Source organism: Eumetopias jubatus, unplaced genomic scaffold, assembly GCF_037043125.1.
Source record: "Eumetopias jubatus isolate StellerSeaLion01/CBP00866 unplaced genomic scaffold, mEumJub1_p1.0 scaffold_8, whole genome shotgun sequence".
In the NCBI taxonomy this organism is placed as follows: domain Eukaryota; kingdom Metazoa; phylum Chordata; class Mammalia; order Carnivora; family Otariidae; genus Eumetopias; species Eumetopias jubatus.
In genome coordinates this window covers 1,312,518-1,328,097 of record NW_028274814.1, presented here as the reverse complement: position 1 = coordinate 1,328,097, position 15,580 = coordinate 1,312,518, and positions in this window count along the sequence as shown.

Below are 15,580 nucleotides of genomic sequence, written 5' to 3'. Positions count from 1 at the left end.
GCCATCTTCATTTGGATTCCTTCAATCACTTCAAGTTCCACATGTACAAAATCAAAATTATTAGCTTCCTCTTCAAATTAATTTCTCTTCTTAACTTCCTAACTCCTTTTAGAGATCCCACCAGGTTCTCTTGTTAAAACTTTTGTAATCATTTAAAACTCTTATCTTCCTTTTATCCCCTCGGCTAGAACTGATTTGTCTATTAGGCGTAGTAAGCACAATGGACAGGTCTTATGATAGTTTTAGAGGACCAGGAAAATGTTTTAATTTCTTTTAAAAGATAAAGAAAAAATTAGGTTAAAAAACCTGTTTTAATGTATAATATTGATACATTCCTCTTTATACCAATGAAATAACTATATATATACATTTTGTGGAAGAAGGAAATCATGAAGGTAAAAGTGCCTAGCCCTCCATGACTAATCAGTCCTTGAGTCTTTTGATTCTTTCATGGCATGTGTCTCTTTCCTTTTTAATTTTTCTTTGTTGTGATAAGTCTAACTTCTTCACTGCTTCATTTCTGAATAATATCTGCTGAATGCTATTGGAAACTTAGGATAACATATGTGAATGGATTGGACAGAGAGGAAGTCTCCCATAAAAGCTAAGTGAACCCAACTTTACGACTCACTAAATAAGCAAAAGTAGAAAGAAGACTCGCCTTAAAATCAAGAAAACTAGTGGCTTGGGACTTGATAAATCTGAGTCTTGATTTTCTTACTTTTAAACTGGTTCAATAATCAGTCTACATTCCTTACAGTGTGGTGGTGAGAACCAGTACTTAATGGAGTTGAAGTAATTGTATAAACTTTTAAGTGTTATATTATGACATCCTTCAAGTTGATCCTTGGACCAAGAATATACACAGATTCCCTGAATTTAACAAATTTAAACCCTAACTGACTTCAAGGCTTTTAACTTGGTCCCACTCTCTTTCTTTCACCTATTTTCCCACCAGACTCCCATGTGCAGATCTCTAAGTCTTCTATCATCCTCACATCTACACCTCTGCTTATAGCAACGCTATCACTGAAATTCTTGTTATGGTCCCCTATAACTCTGAAATGTATTGCCAACTCTGTGTGGTATTTTTCCAACGTTTCTATACTCCTTAAGGACAGATTTTATTCTCTTTGTTTATCTCATAGAGGAACATCTTGTATATGTTTGATGTAATTACTTGATTCCCATGTCTTTGTATATGCTTTTCCTCCAATCACAACACATCCTCCTTCCCAGCCACCTCTCTATAGCCCACTTATCTTTCAGAGGTTCACTCAAGGCCTGAATTCTTCATAAAGTGTTTCCACTACTGTGCCCCTGGGACTTCTTTCTTCACTGAACTTCAGTTGCACTTCCTGAATAGTTTAGCACCTGGCTGCATAGCGTGTGCCTTTCTAGAAGTGAAAGAAGAGAATGTGTGTAGGTAAAAGCATTGTCCACATTGTAAAGGGATTAAAAAACATATTGGGTTGGCATACTTTGAGCCCAGTATATATTTTGCATAATTAAAAATGACCAGTGTAAGATTATCTTCATTAAGAAATGCAACATAAAGGGGATCTAGGTGACCCAAATGCAGACTAAAATAGTATCTTTTTGTTGTCGTTGTTGAGAGAATAGCAGTTCAGGATTTAAAAACTACCAAGGAAATTAAAATACAGGCATTTGAGGTCCCAATATGGCCTTAAAGAAGCTGACTACAACAATATTCTGTGTAATACATGTGTGGTAACCTAACTCTGCTCCAGGAACCATAGCTGGCTTGACACCTCCCTTCCCTGCCTAATTGCTATGATTAATTTTTGCACTTGTAATACAATACTTGGCTCTGTACTATAACAGGGACTCAAAGGTCTCAAAGCTGTTCAATTCCTGAATAACTAAAGAAATTCATGAGTGACCTGAAGGTGCTGAACAGCCTTTATGAATAGCAAATGGCTGTAAGGGTTGAATGTGAGATCTTTCTAGATTCCTGATGGTATAGGTATGGTGTGTGAATTCTTTCTATGGTATGAGCGAAATATCTAATGACAGCAAATTGCTTATTTTGGACCATTTTGAACCTGGTTTTAACATTAGGGGGAAAAACACACCATATCTGTTAAGTAAAGAGTCAGACAAGGCATTTTATTGCAGTCTGGTCCCAGTGAGTGCCTGTGGCCCACCTCAAGCTTTGAGTTTGGAACCTGAGGAACACGATGGCTGACTACTGGGGCACATGTCTGCATTGGGACTGGAAACTCTAAAACGAGGGGGAGGTAGGTCTGGAGGAGGGAGGTATGAAAGGGGTACGATTGAACAGATCAATGCCCAATTTAACTATACGTGACCATTGACATACTGCATTTTGGAGATACTTGGATGTTTTAAGTAGTAGGACAGGACATTTGGGTAGTCTAGGGACATAGAACTTCCCCACCCATAAATACCCTTTTAAATAACCAATTTCCTCTCCCTTCCTCGCTGACTCCCTCCTCTTTCTCTCAAACTTTCTGATATATACACGTAAGAGAAACCTAGAGAAATTTCTGCTCCATATCTGTTAATGTGCTTGGAATGAAGGGAAAAAAAACCCCTCAAAATGACAAAATAATAACACTACTCCTGAGGAAAATTATGGTATAGCTGTAAGTCACAGGAGTGCCCAACATAAATTATGGATAAATCCTGCCACTGAAAAGTGAGAACATCCTCATCAGGGGCACAGGTCATAAATGGAAATAGATTGACAGAACTTCAGGCTGTCTAATTCTTAGGCTTCTCCTGACCTCTGTGAACCCGTAGTCTTAGGATCCCAACAGTTTTAAGGCTCCTTAGTTGATCCTAACAGGGCTGCCACACAAAATGGAAACCTGGGCATGGAGGAGGGCTTCCTTTGAAGATTTATCTATTTAATATAGAGATGAGGCTTCCTGTGTGGTTATACTATGATATGCTCTGTAAGGTGGCCATTCCAACTGGATTAACAGCAGAGTATCTACCTTCCAAACTATAGCAGAAGATAAGAAAGAAGGAAAAAAACAAGACCTCCTTCCTCTACCCCTTGCCCAAACAAAACCATTTTGTACTGACTCAATTTTTTCTTCTACATTGGATCAGAGGTTTTGTGAATTTGGAACACAATCAAATTCATTTTTATTTGGCAATACTCAATAACTGGAAAGTATAAATCTTCCTATGAATGGAGGGAGCATAGAAAGAGTATGCAGCTATACTTTTCTTGATTAACTTTTGAAATGTTCATTTTTCTGAAAAAAGTTATAAGAAACAAGAAATTCAGTTAGTGCAGTGAATAGATATCTAAGTGAAGAAAATCAAATCAGTGAAACAGAAAGCAAACTTGAAGAGTTTTTAAAAAATAGAAAGGAAAAAATAGAGAGATGAAAACATAAGAGAAAAAAATAATAGTTGTGGAGGGCATTTATCAGAGATGCAGTCAATGGATAATAAGCATAAGGATAATAAGTCAAGGGATAATGAGCTTGCTGATATAACAGAACAAATTTAATATAAATAATAAGAAAGCATTGAAAAATTTTCTTGACCTAAAAAAAGACTTCAGTGACAATATTTAAAATGATCTAGGTAAAATAATTAAAAACCTACTCTTAGAGATCATACCAAAAATTTTAAACACTGGAGACAAAAAAATTCTGCAAGCGTTTAGGAAACAAAGCCATGAGGCCATGAGGCTAACTACAGACACACCTTTAAAACAGTAAATACAAGGGCCATCTCGGTGGTGCAGTCCACTGAGCATCTGATCCTTGGTTTCAGCTCAGGTCACCATCTCATGGTTGCCATCTCAAGGTCATGAGATTGGGCCCCGTGTTGGCCTCTGCACCTAGCGTGGAATCTGCTTGAAATCCGTTTTCCCTTTCCCTCTCCTTCTGCCCCTCCTTCTTGTGCTTTCTCTCTCTCTAAAATAAATAAATAAATTTGAAAAGCTCCCCAAAACAGTAATACCAGAAGAAAATTTGGCCCAATAATGAGAACTTTGAAGAGAAATATGCAAACCTCGTGGGGAAGAAACTGATCACTGTCCCTAGCATTCACTCTCCCTTTCTTCTTTTTCAAAACAGAAACTCTTGATTTTAGCTGGTCATGTGGCTCCCCGCATAGACACTACATTTCACAGCCTTGCTCCTTCTTGGGTGTGGTCATATGACAGTGCAGGTCAGTAAGATAGCATCAGAATTGATGTGTCAAGTCATCCTCTTAAAGATGAGGCTGCTTGGGTTGGGCTCTTGTGTTCCTTCCCTTAAATTGGAATGTCCCTCAAATTGGAATGTCCCTCAAATTGGAACGCCTAGACCTTTGGGAGGATGTCAGTACCTGGAGGACTTGTTGGGTCTGCACATCAAAGGAGCCTGGGTCTCTGAGTGAATCTGGGCTGTTGGACTTCCTACTAACTGCTGATTGCTCCCTTTGGACTGTTACATGTAAGATAAGTAGACTTCTTCCTTGTCTGAACATATAATATTGTTAGGGCAATGTAGCTTGTATGCTAACTGAAATGCCCAAGGCTTGTGTATACAGGCAAGTTGTCAATTATGAATGATGCCAAAGAAAAGCTTTACTAAAAAAAAGAGTAATAACCTTTCAACAAATGTTTCTGTAGCGATTGGATATCTATAGGCAAAATAGAAATCTCGACCTAAAACTTATGCCTTATATAAAAATTAACTCAAAATGGACTACAGACTTAAATGTAAAGTGTAAAACTATAGAGCTTTTAGAAAAAATAAAAGGAAATCTTTGGGAGCTAGGTAAAAAGTTTATAGCTATAACAACAAAAGTGTAATCCATAGAAGGAAAAATTGACAAATTTGGCCCCATCAAAATTAAAAATGTTTACTCTGTGAAAGCTCATGTGAAGAGAGGGAAAAGACAAACTACATACTAGGGCAAAAGTATGTGTAAACCACATAATGAACAAAGGGTTAGTATCTACAATATACAAAGAACTCTTAAGACTCAATAGTAAAAAACAAAACAATCCTGTTAGAAAATAAGCAAAATACATGAACAGGCATTTCAACAGAGTCAATATACAGATGGAAAATCAGCCCATGAAAAGATGTTCAACATCACTGGCCACCAGGGGAACGCAAAATAAAACTACAATGATATATTACTACACATTTATCAAAACAGCTAAGGTAAAAAAAAAGTGATGATGCCAAATGTTGGCAAGGATGTGAAAAAAAACTGGATCACTCATACATTGTTGGTGGAATGTAAAATGGTATATATAATCACTCTGGGAAACAGGTTGGCTGTTCATAGCAGGTTTACTTTAAATAGCTCCAAAATGGAAACAGCCTTGGTGTCTTTTAATAGGCAAATGGTTAACAAACTGTGGTATATCCAGAATATCAGTCAGCAACAAAAAGGAACAAAATATTAATACACTCAATTAATTATTAAAATGACCTACGAACTCAACAGGAGATCGAAGAAAAGAATAGCAGCAGCTCTCTGAACAGAAAAGCGACCGCTTTCTGGAAGAATGGCAAGACGGAAAAAAAATCACCTCAAAAAAAAAAAAAAAAAGAAGAGACAGTACCGACTGCCAGGGACCTAATCAATAGACATTTGTAAGATGTTGGAACTAGAGTTCAGAGAGACGATTTTAAAGATTTTAGCCAGGCTTGAAAAAAGCATGGAAGATATTAGAGAAACCCTTTCTGGAGAAATAAAAGAACTAAAATCTAACCAAGTCGAAATCAAAAAGGCCACTAATGAGCTACAGTAAAAAATGGAGGCTCTAACTGCTAGGGTAAATGAGGCATAAGAGAGAATTAGTGATATAGAAGACCAAATGTTGGAGAATAAAGAAGCTGAGAAAAAGAGATAAACTACTGGATCACGAGGACAGAATTTAAGAGATAAGTGATACCATAAGATGAAAGAATATTAGAATAATTGGGATCCCAGAAGAAGAAGAAAGAGAGAGAGGGCAGAAGGTATATTATAGCAGAGAACTTCCCTAATTTGGGGAAGGAAACAAGTATCAAAATCCAGGAGGCACAGAGAACCCACCTCAAAATCAGTAAAAATAGGTCAACACCCTGACATCTGATAGGAAAACTTACGAGTCTCAGAGACAAATGGAAAATCCCGAAAGCAGCTCAGGAGAAGAGGTCTGTAACCCACAATGGTAGAAACATTAGATTGGCAACAGACCTATCCACAGAGACCTGGCAGGCCAGAAAGGACTGGCATGATATATTCAGAGCACTAAATGAGAAAAATATGTAGCCAAGAATACTATATCCAGCTAGGCTGTCATTGAAAATAGAGATAAAAAGCTTCCAGGACAAACAAAAACTAAAGGATTTACAAACACGAAAGCAGCCCTACAGGAAATCTTGAAAGAGGTCCTCTAAGCAAAGAAAGAGCCTAAAAGCAGCATAGACCAGAAAGGAACACAGACAATATATAGTAACAGTCACCTTATAGGCAATACAACGGCACTAAATTCATACCTTTCAATAGTTACCCTGAATGTAAATGGGCTAAATGCCCCAATCAAAAGACACAGGCTATCATATTGGATAAAAACACAAGACCCATCGATATGCTGTCTGTAAGAGACTCATTTTAGACCCAGAGACACCCCCAGATTGAAAGTGAGGGGGTGGAAAATCATTTGCCATATAATGGACACCAAAAGAAAGCTGGGGTGGCAATCCTTCTATCAGACAAATTAGATTTTCAACGAAAGACTGTAATAAGAGATGAGGAAGGACACTATATCCTACTTAAAGGGTCTATCAAAGAGAAGAAGATCTAACAATTGTAAATATCTATGCCCCTAACATGGGAGCAGCCGCTTACACAAGCCAATTAATAACAAAAGCAAAGAAACACATGGACAACAATACAATAATAGTGGGGGACTTTAACACCTTCCTCACTGAAATGGACAGATCATCTAAACAAAAGATCAACAAGGAAAGAAAGACTTTAAATGACACACTGGACAAAATGGACTTCACAGATATATTCAGAACATTCCATCCCAAAGCAACAGAATACATATTCTTCTCTAGTGCCCATGGAACATTCTCCAGAATTGATCACATCCTAGGTCACAAATCAGGTGTCAACCAGTACCAAAAGATTGGGATCATTCCTTGCATATTTTCAGACCACCATGTTTTGAAACTAGAACTCAATCACAAGAGGAAAGTTGGAAAGAACTCAAATACATGGAGGCTAAAGGGCATCCTACTAAAGAATGAATGGGTCAACCAGGAAATTAAAGAAGAATTAAAAAAATTCATGGAAACCAATGAAAATGAAAACACAACTGTTCAAAATCTTTGGGATGCAGCAAAGGCAGTCCTAAGAGGTAACTATACAACAATACAAGCCTTTCTCAAGAAACAAGAAAGGTCTCAAATACACAACCTAACCCTACACCTAAAGGAACTGGAGAAAGAACAGCAAATAAAGCCTAAACCCAACAGGAGAAGAGAAATAATAAAGATCAGAGCAGAAATCTGCTCTAGTGAAATAGAAACCAAAAGAACAGTAGAACAGATCAACAAAACTAGGAGCAGGTTATTTGAAGGAATTAACAAGATTGATAAACCCCTGGCCAGATTTATCAAAAAGAAAAGAGAAGGACCCATATAAATAAAATCATGAATGAAAGAGGAGAGATCACAACCAACACCAAAGAAATACAAACAATTATAAGAACATATTATGAGCAACATATGCCAGCAAATTAGATAATCTGGAAGAAATGGATGCATTCCTACAGATGTATCAACTACCAAAATTGAACCAGGAAGAAATAGAAAACCTGAACAGACCTATAACCACTAAGGAAGTTGAAGCAGTCATCAAAAACACTCCCAACAAACAAGGGTCAGGGCCAGAGGGGAATTCTACAAAACATTTAAAGAAGAATTAATACCTATTCTTCTGAAACTGTTCCAAAAAATAGAAATGGAAGGAAAACTTCCAAACTCCTTTTATGAGGCTACCATTACCTTGATCCCCAAACCAGACAAAGACCCCATGAAAAAGGAGAACTACAGACCAATATCTCTGATGAACATGGATGCAAAAATTCTCACCAAAATACTAGCCAGTAGGATCCAACAGTACATTAACATGATTATTCACCACGGCCAAGTGGGATTTATCCCTGGGCTGCAAGCTTGGTTCAACATCCATAAATCAATCAATGTGATACAATACATTAATAAGAGAAAGAACAAGAACCATATGATCCTCTCAATAGATGCAGAAAAAGCATTTGACAAAGTACAGCATCCTTTCTTGTTCAAAACTCTTCAGAGTATGGGGATAGAGGGTACATACCTCAATATCATAAAAGCCATCTATGAAAAACCCACAGTGAATATCATTCTCAATGGGGAAAAACTGAGACCTTTTCTCCTAAGGTCAGGAACACGGCAGGGATGTCCACTCTCACCACTGCTCTTCAACATAGTGCTAGAAGTCCTAGCCTCAACCATCAGACAACAAAAAGAAATAAAAGGCTTCTGAATTGGCAAAGAAAAGTCAAACTGTCACTCTTTGCAGATGATATGATACTTTATGTGGAAAACTCAAAAAACTCCACCCCCAAACTGCTAGAACTCATACAGGAATTCAGTAAAGTGGCAGGATATAAAATCGATGCACAGAAATCAGTGGTATTCCTATACACTAACAACAAGACAGAAGAAAGAGAAATTAAGCAGTCGATCCCATTTACAATTGCACCCAAAACCATAAGATACCTAGGAATAAATCTAAACAAAGAGGCAAAGGACCTGTACTCAGAAAACTATAAAATACTCATGAAAGAAATTGAGGAAGACACAAAGAAATGGAAAAATGTTCCATGTTCATGGATTGGAAGAACAAACATTGTGAAGATGTCAATGCTACCTAGAGCAATCTACACATAAAATGCAATCCCCATCAAAATACCATCCACTTTTTTCAAAGAAATGGAACAAATAATCCTAAAATTTGTATGGGACCATAAAAGACCCTGAGTAGCCAGAGGAATGTTGGAAAAAGAAAAGCAAAGCTGGTGGCATCACAATTCCAGACCTCTAGCTTTATTACAAAGCTGTCATCATCAAGACAGTATGGTACTGGCAGAAGAACAGACACATAGATCAATGGAACAGAATAGAGAGCCCAGAAATGGACCCTCAACTCTATGGTCAACTAATCTTTGACAAAGCAGAAAAGAATGTCCAGTGGAAAAAAGATAGTCTCTTCAACAAATGGTGTTGGGAAAATTGGACAGCCACATGCAGAAGAATGAAACTGGACCATTTTCTTGCACCGCACACAAAAATAGACTCCAAATGTTTGAAAGACCTCAATGTGAGACAGGAGTTCATCAAAATCCTAAAGGAGAACACAGGCAGCAACCTCTTCGACCTCAGCCGCAGCAACTTCTTCCTAGAAACATCGCCAAAGGCAAGGGAAACAAGGGCAAAAATGAACTATTGGGACTTCATCAAGATAAAAAGCTTTTGCACAGCAAAGGAAACAGTCCACAAAACCAAAAGACAACCGACAGAATGGGAGAAGATATTTGCAAATGACATATCTGATAAAGGGCTAGTATCCAAAATCTATGAAGAACTTCTTAAATTCAACACCCAAAAAACAAATGATCCAATCAAGAAATGGGCAGAAGACATGAACAGACATTTTTCCCAAGAAGACATCCAAATGGCCAACAGACACATGAAAAAGTGCTCAGCATCGCTTTGCCTCAGGGAAATCCAAATCAAAACCTCAATGAGATACCACCTCACACCAGTCAGAATGGGTATAATTAACAAGTCAGGAAACGACAGATATTGGCAGGGATGCAGAGAAAGGGGAACCCTCCTACACTGTTGGTGGGAATGCCAGCTGGTGCAGCCACTCTGGAAAACAGTATGGATGTTCCTCAAAAAGTTGAAAATAGAGCTACCCTACAATCCAGCAATTGCACTAGTGGGTATTTACCCCAAGGATACAAATGTAGGCATGCAAAAGGGTACCTGTACCCCAATGTTTATAGTAGCAATGTCCACAATAGCCAAACTGTAGAAAGAGCCAAGATGTCCATCGACACATGGGAATGAAATCTTGCCATTTGCAACGATGTGGATGGAACTGGGGGTATTATGCTGAGCAAAATAAGTCAATCAGAGAAAGACATGTATCATATGATCTCACTGACATGAGGAATTCTTAATCTCAGGAAACAAACTGAGGGTTGCTGGAGTGATGGGGGTTGAGAGGGATGGGGTGGCTGGGTGACAGACATTGGAGAGGGTATGTGCTATGGTGAGTGCTGTGAATTGTGTAAGACTGTTGAATCACAGACCTATACCTCTGAAACAAATAATACATTATATGTTAAAAAAAAATAGAAGACAGCAGGAAGGGCAAAATGAAGGGGGGCAATCGGAGGGGGAGATGAACCATGAGAGACTATGGACTCTTAGAAACAAACTGAGAGTAGAGGGGATGGGGGTGGGGGATGGGTTAGCCTGGTGATTGGTATTAAAGAGGGCACGTACTGAATGGAGCACTGGATGTTATATGCAAACAATGAATCATGGAACACTACATCAAAAACTAATGATGTAATTTATGGTGATTAACATAACATAATAAAATTAAAAAAATTAAAACAACTTGAATTAACCTTGAATAGCCAAAGAAATCTTGAGGAAGAAGAAAGAAAGGTATCATGCTCCCAGGTTTCAAACTATACTACAAAGTTATAGTAATCAGAACAGCCTGGTACTGGCATAAAAACAGACACACAGATCAACGGAATAGAACAGAGAGCTCAGAAGTAAATCCACCAGTATATGGTCACTTAATCTATGACAAAGACAAGAATATACAATGGGAAAGAATGTAACTGAACTTTATTACACCATACACAAAAATAAAATGAATTAAAGACCTAAATGAAAAATCTGAAACCATTAAAATCCTAGAAGAAAACATAGGCAGTAAGCTTTTTGACATTGATCTTAGCAATAGTTTTTTGGACCAGTCTCCTCAAGCAAGGGCAACAAAAGAGAAAATAAACAAATGGTGTTACATCAAACTAAAAAGCTTTTGCCCAGCAAAGGAAATGATCAACAAAATGAAAAGACAACCTATTCAGTGGGAGAAGATATTTGCAAATCATACATCTGATAAAGGGTTAATATCCAAAATATATAAAAAACTTACACAACTTAATATCAAAAAAACTCCAAACAACCCAATTAAAAAATTGGTAGAGGTCTTAAATAGATATTTTCCCAAAGAAGACGTATAGATGGTCAATAGACACCTGAAACGATGCTCAACATCATTCATCATCAGGGAAATGCAAATCAAAACCACAAGAAGATATTACCTCACCCCTCTCAGACTGACTATAATCCCAACGACAAAAAAACAAGTGTTGGTGAAGATGTGGAGAAAAGGGAACCCTTGTATGTTATTGGTAGGAATGTAATTTGGTGCAACCACTATTGAAATCAGTATGGAGCTTCCTAAAAATAACTAAAAATACTAAAAACTAAAAATAGAACTACCATATGATACAGCAATTCCACTTCTGGATATTTATTTTAAGAAAAGAAAAACACCAATTCCAAGAGATACATGCACCTCTACGTTCATTGTAGCATTATTTAGAATAGTTAAGATATAGAAGTGACTGATAGATGAAAGGATAAAGATGATGTGGTATATATATATATACACACATATATATACATATATATATGGCAACCACATGGATGGACCTAGAGGATATTATGTTAAGTGAAATAAGTCAGACAGAGAAATACAAATACCATATGATTCCACTTGTATGTGGAATCTAAAAAACAAAACAGAAATAGATTTACAGAAACAGGAAACAAACTGTTGGTTACCAGAAAGGCAGGGACTGGGGCAGGTGAAATGGGTGAAGGGATTAAGAGGTACAAATCTCCAATTATAAAATAAGTAAGTCTTGGAGATATAATGTACAGCATAGGGAATATAGTCAATAAGTAATAACTTTGCATGATAACTAGACTTATGGGGATTTTGTGCATTTTTACATGTGATATTTACGTAAAAATATCAACTCAAGATATCAATAGGATCAAATATCAATATCAGTAAGATATTACATATCAATTATACTTCAATCAAATTGCTTTGTTATTGCTAATTAAATGCATATATAAGAATTGTTTTTGGAAAACTTGGTTGCCATCATAAGAATTAAAAACACAATTTCTACCTTTTGAATCATTGTAGAAGGAAAGCAAACTATGCGGTCTATAAACACACACACACACACACACACACACACACACACCTCTAACAAACAAAAAACACTTAAGAAACATTATTAAAATAAGTATAAAGTAAGATGATATAAGTAAGATCAAGTCAAACAGTCATAAGAGATCCAAAATGAGATATATGCTTTATTAAAAAATTTGTGGTCTAGAACTAAGTTAACGATAATATTTAATTGTACTCTTTAAAAAGCCTGGAAGTAGAGGAACTTGAAATACTGTATTAAGGTTGGGGCACCTTGGAGTCTGAGTTGGGGTCCACGGGTTGTAAGTAAGGAGTTGGTGATAACCCAAGAGACAAAAATCTAGGATAAAAAAATTTAAACAGAAATGTAGGCACCGTCCAAACAAAGTGTTTATTCTAAGAAGCTAGACATTGAGGCAGGACGCAGATACAAGTCAACCAGACAGATGTCAGGGTCACTTGACAGGTGCAAGGAGATTCAGCATGAAGTGTTATGGTATGAAATCTGAAAGTATTTCTTAAACCATTGGGTCATAGCAAGATTTAAAAAAAATAACTTCTGGGGCATGTAGGTGGCTAAGTTGTTAAGCGTCTGCCTTCGGCTCCGTCTCTCACTGTGTCTCTCTCTATAAAATAAATAAGTAAAAAAATCTTAAAAAAATACCTTTTATTTTGCTATACTTAGGAAAGAGCTGTTTAAATTATAAAGCCAAATCAAAGATGTTGTCTATAGGAGATACTTCTGAAATAATTGATGGGGAGAAAGTATCTCCTAAAGGTAACAAAAAGGTAGCAAAAAGAACTCTGCAGGATGGGAGCTAAGGGGCATTCTCCTTGAAAGTTGTGGATGCCCTTCCCAGTTTTCACCTGGGTATTGTCTTGAACACTTCCTAATTGGGCTTCTGCCCTTGCTGCTTCATCAAAATGCTGTAACTAAAGTCATTCATAGTTCCACGAAGTGGTATCTACTGGCTACTTCTCAGTCTGCATCTTACCTGACTTCTCAGGCATTGGCTCAGTTGATCACTCTCTGCTGGAACACTGTTTGCCCTTGGCTTCCAGGACCATTGCCCTGGCCTCCTGCCAAGCCCCTGGCCTCCATTCTCAGCCTCTTTTGCTGGATCCTCCTCATCTCTTCAACTTCTGCATGCTGGGTTGGCCCAGGACACAGTTCTTGGACCTCTTAAAACAATGTAAAAATTACTATCTATACTCATTTCCCAAGACAACTCATGCAGGCTCATGACTTCAAATCCCCTTAATATGTTAATGAAAAGGAAGAGAGAGATTTGGTCTGTGTTTAAATGGCTTCTGGGAGAGCCAAGGCAGAGCACCCCATCACATTTATTGGTCTCAAAGGCTAGATGAACAGCATCATATAGGTCAGGCTTTCTCAACATTGGCACTATTGAGCTTTGGGACAGATAATTCTCTTTTGGGAAGGTTTTCCTTTGTAGAGTAAGTTGGTTAGCAGCATCTTTGGCCTCTACCTTTAGGTACCAGTAGCATTGCCCCCATCCCCTGCTGCCCAAGTCGTGACAACCAGAGGTGTCTCCAGACAATGTCAGATATCCTTGGGGTGCCAAATTACCCTGGTTGAGGATCACTGGCATAGATCATGAAAGAGGAAGGCTAGGAATAATGCCCATAGAGAAGAAGGAAATCGGTGTGAATACTCAAGGAATTGGGTCAATTTACAAAATAAACACAAAGCTAGAGAAATAGGCTGATCCAAGGTAGGGTTGTTAATCTTCTGTCTGCAAAGAAATATTTGTGTATAGTTGGTACCAAAGTACCTTTAGGGAACGATAGAAGATCGCCAGGGGCCAAGCTGACTGCTTATTCAGTGTAACATTTTTGTATTTATGAAGGGAGGGAATGAGTTAAATGGTTGGCAAGAGAAAACAAAATTCTAGATGTTCATTTGCTTGATTGCTGACCTTCTTAATAGTATGCTTTTTCCATCCAATGTTGCCAAGTGAAACTAGGTATTCCTTATGGACTCATAAATATATAAGCCCAGGACTTGTTTTAGCTCAGTAGATATTTCTCTAGGGCCAATCAACATGGTCAATCAGATTAGCTATTAATGCATCAATCACAAAATGGTCATTTTAGGTTGACTGTGCAGGATCCAATGGGTCACTTACTGTCATAATAGCTGAGCAAATTAAATTGAAGGTTGAAAGTTAATTATATAGAGTCTCTCAGATTTGGGGTTTTTCCTTTTCTTCTTTTCCTCTCTCATTTTCAGCTTCCATTAATTTTTCCCCCTATTTTATAATAATATTCTTTTGATGGGTTCAGAGAAAAAGGAAAGGGCTAGAGTAGTTAATTTGGGGAGAGGGCAATATATTTTTGACAGAAGTTGGGAAGGAATTGTAGCATTTTCAACAAAACCCTGAAGTCTCCATATATAATTATTGGTCTATTATGAAAGGAATTCTTACTGGATTAGAAAGAGATGATATGTTCATACTACTCTTAATATTTATCTTTTGTATATCTTATTTGTCAGCCTGTGGTCTATTATAGATTTTTTTTATGTGCTTAGACTAACTGCTAAAGCAGTTTGAATAATGGTATAAATTGTCCAGAATTTCTGTGCCTTGTTTGACAGTTTTTTCTATAATTGAAATCCATAAAATGTCTGCATTTTGCAGTTTTTGTTGAACCAATGATTATTTTTATTTGAACTCACAAATATTAAATTCAACAATATCAATCTGATTTTGCTTCTTGTACATTCAGATGGTTTTTAAGTAAAAGGCAAGGTGGAAAAATGAATGTAATGCTGAATTTATTATGACATTGGAAGAGAATGTTAAAAAGGAAGCAGGAAGTTTGAAAAAGTCTTATTATGTTCCATAAATATTTGTTCAGAAGATGCAGCAAATTCCAATATGCAAAAGCTATTAGAATAAACTTTTTGTTTTTCTTCCCCAGGAGTTTTGCAGAATTTCTAACTAGATTTTTTCCCCTCTCCATTCAGTAGTAGAAATTTGCATGTTTTGAGACCACATATTTAATAATTATGCAGAAGTAGAAGATTAAAGACAAAATCTCAGGTTTGGACCACAGGTTTTGTACATATAAAGTTGCTGATGGAATTAGAAACACAATGGAATTAGCATGTGAGCCCATTTACTATATCCTGATGACTTCTGAAGGAAGTGGTCCAGACTTCACAAATTCTTGTGAAAGACAAAGGAGAATATATTCAGTTCAGTTGGTGCAGATTTGCATTTATTTTGCTTAAGAGTGC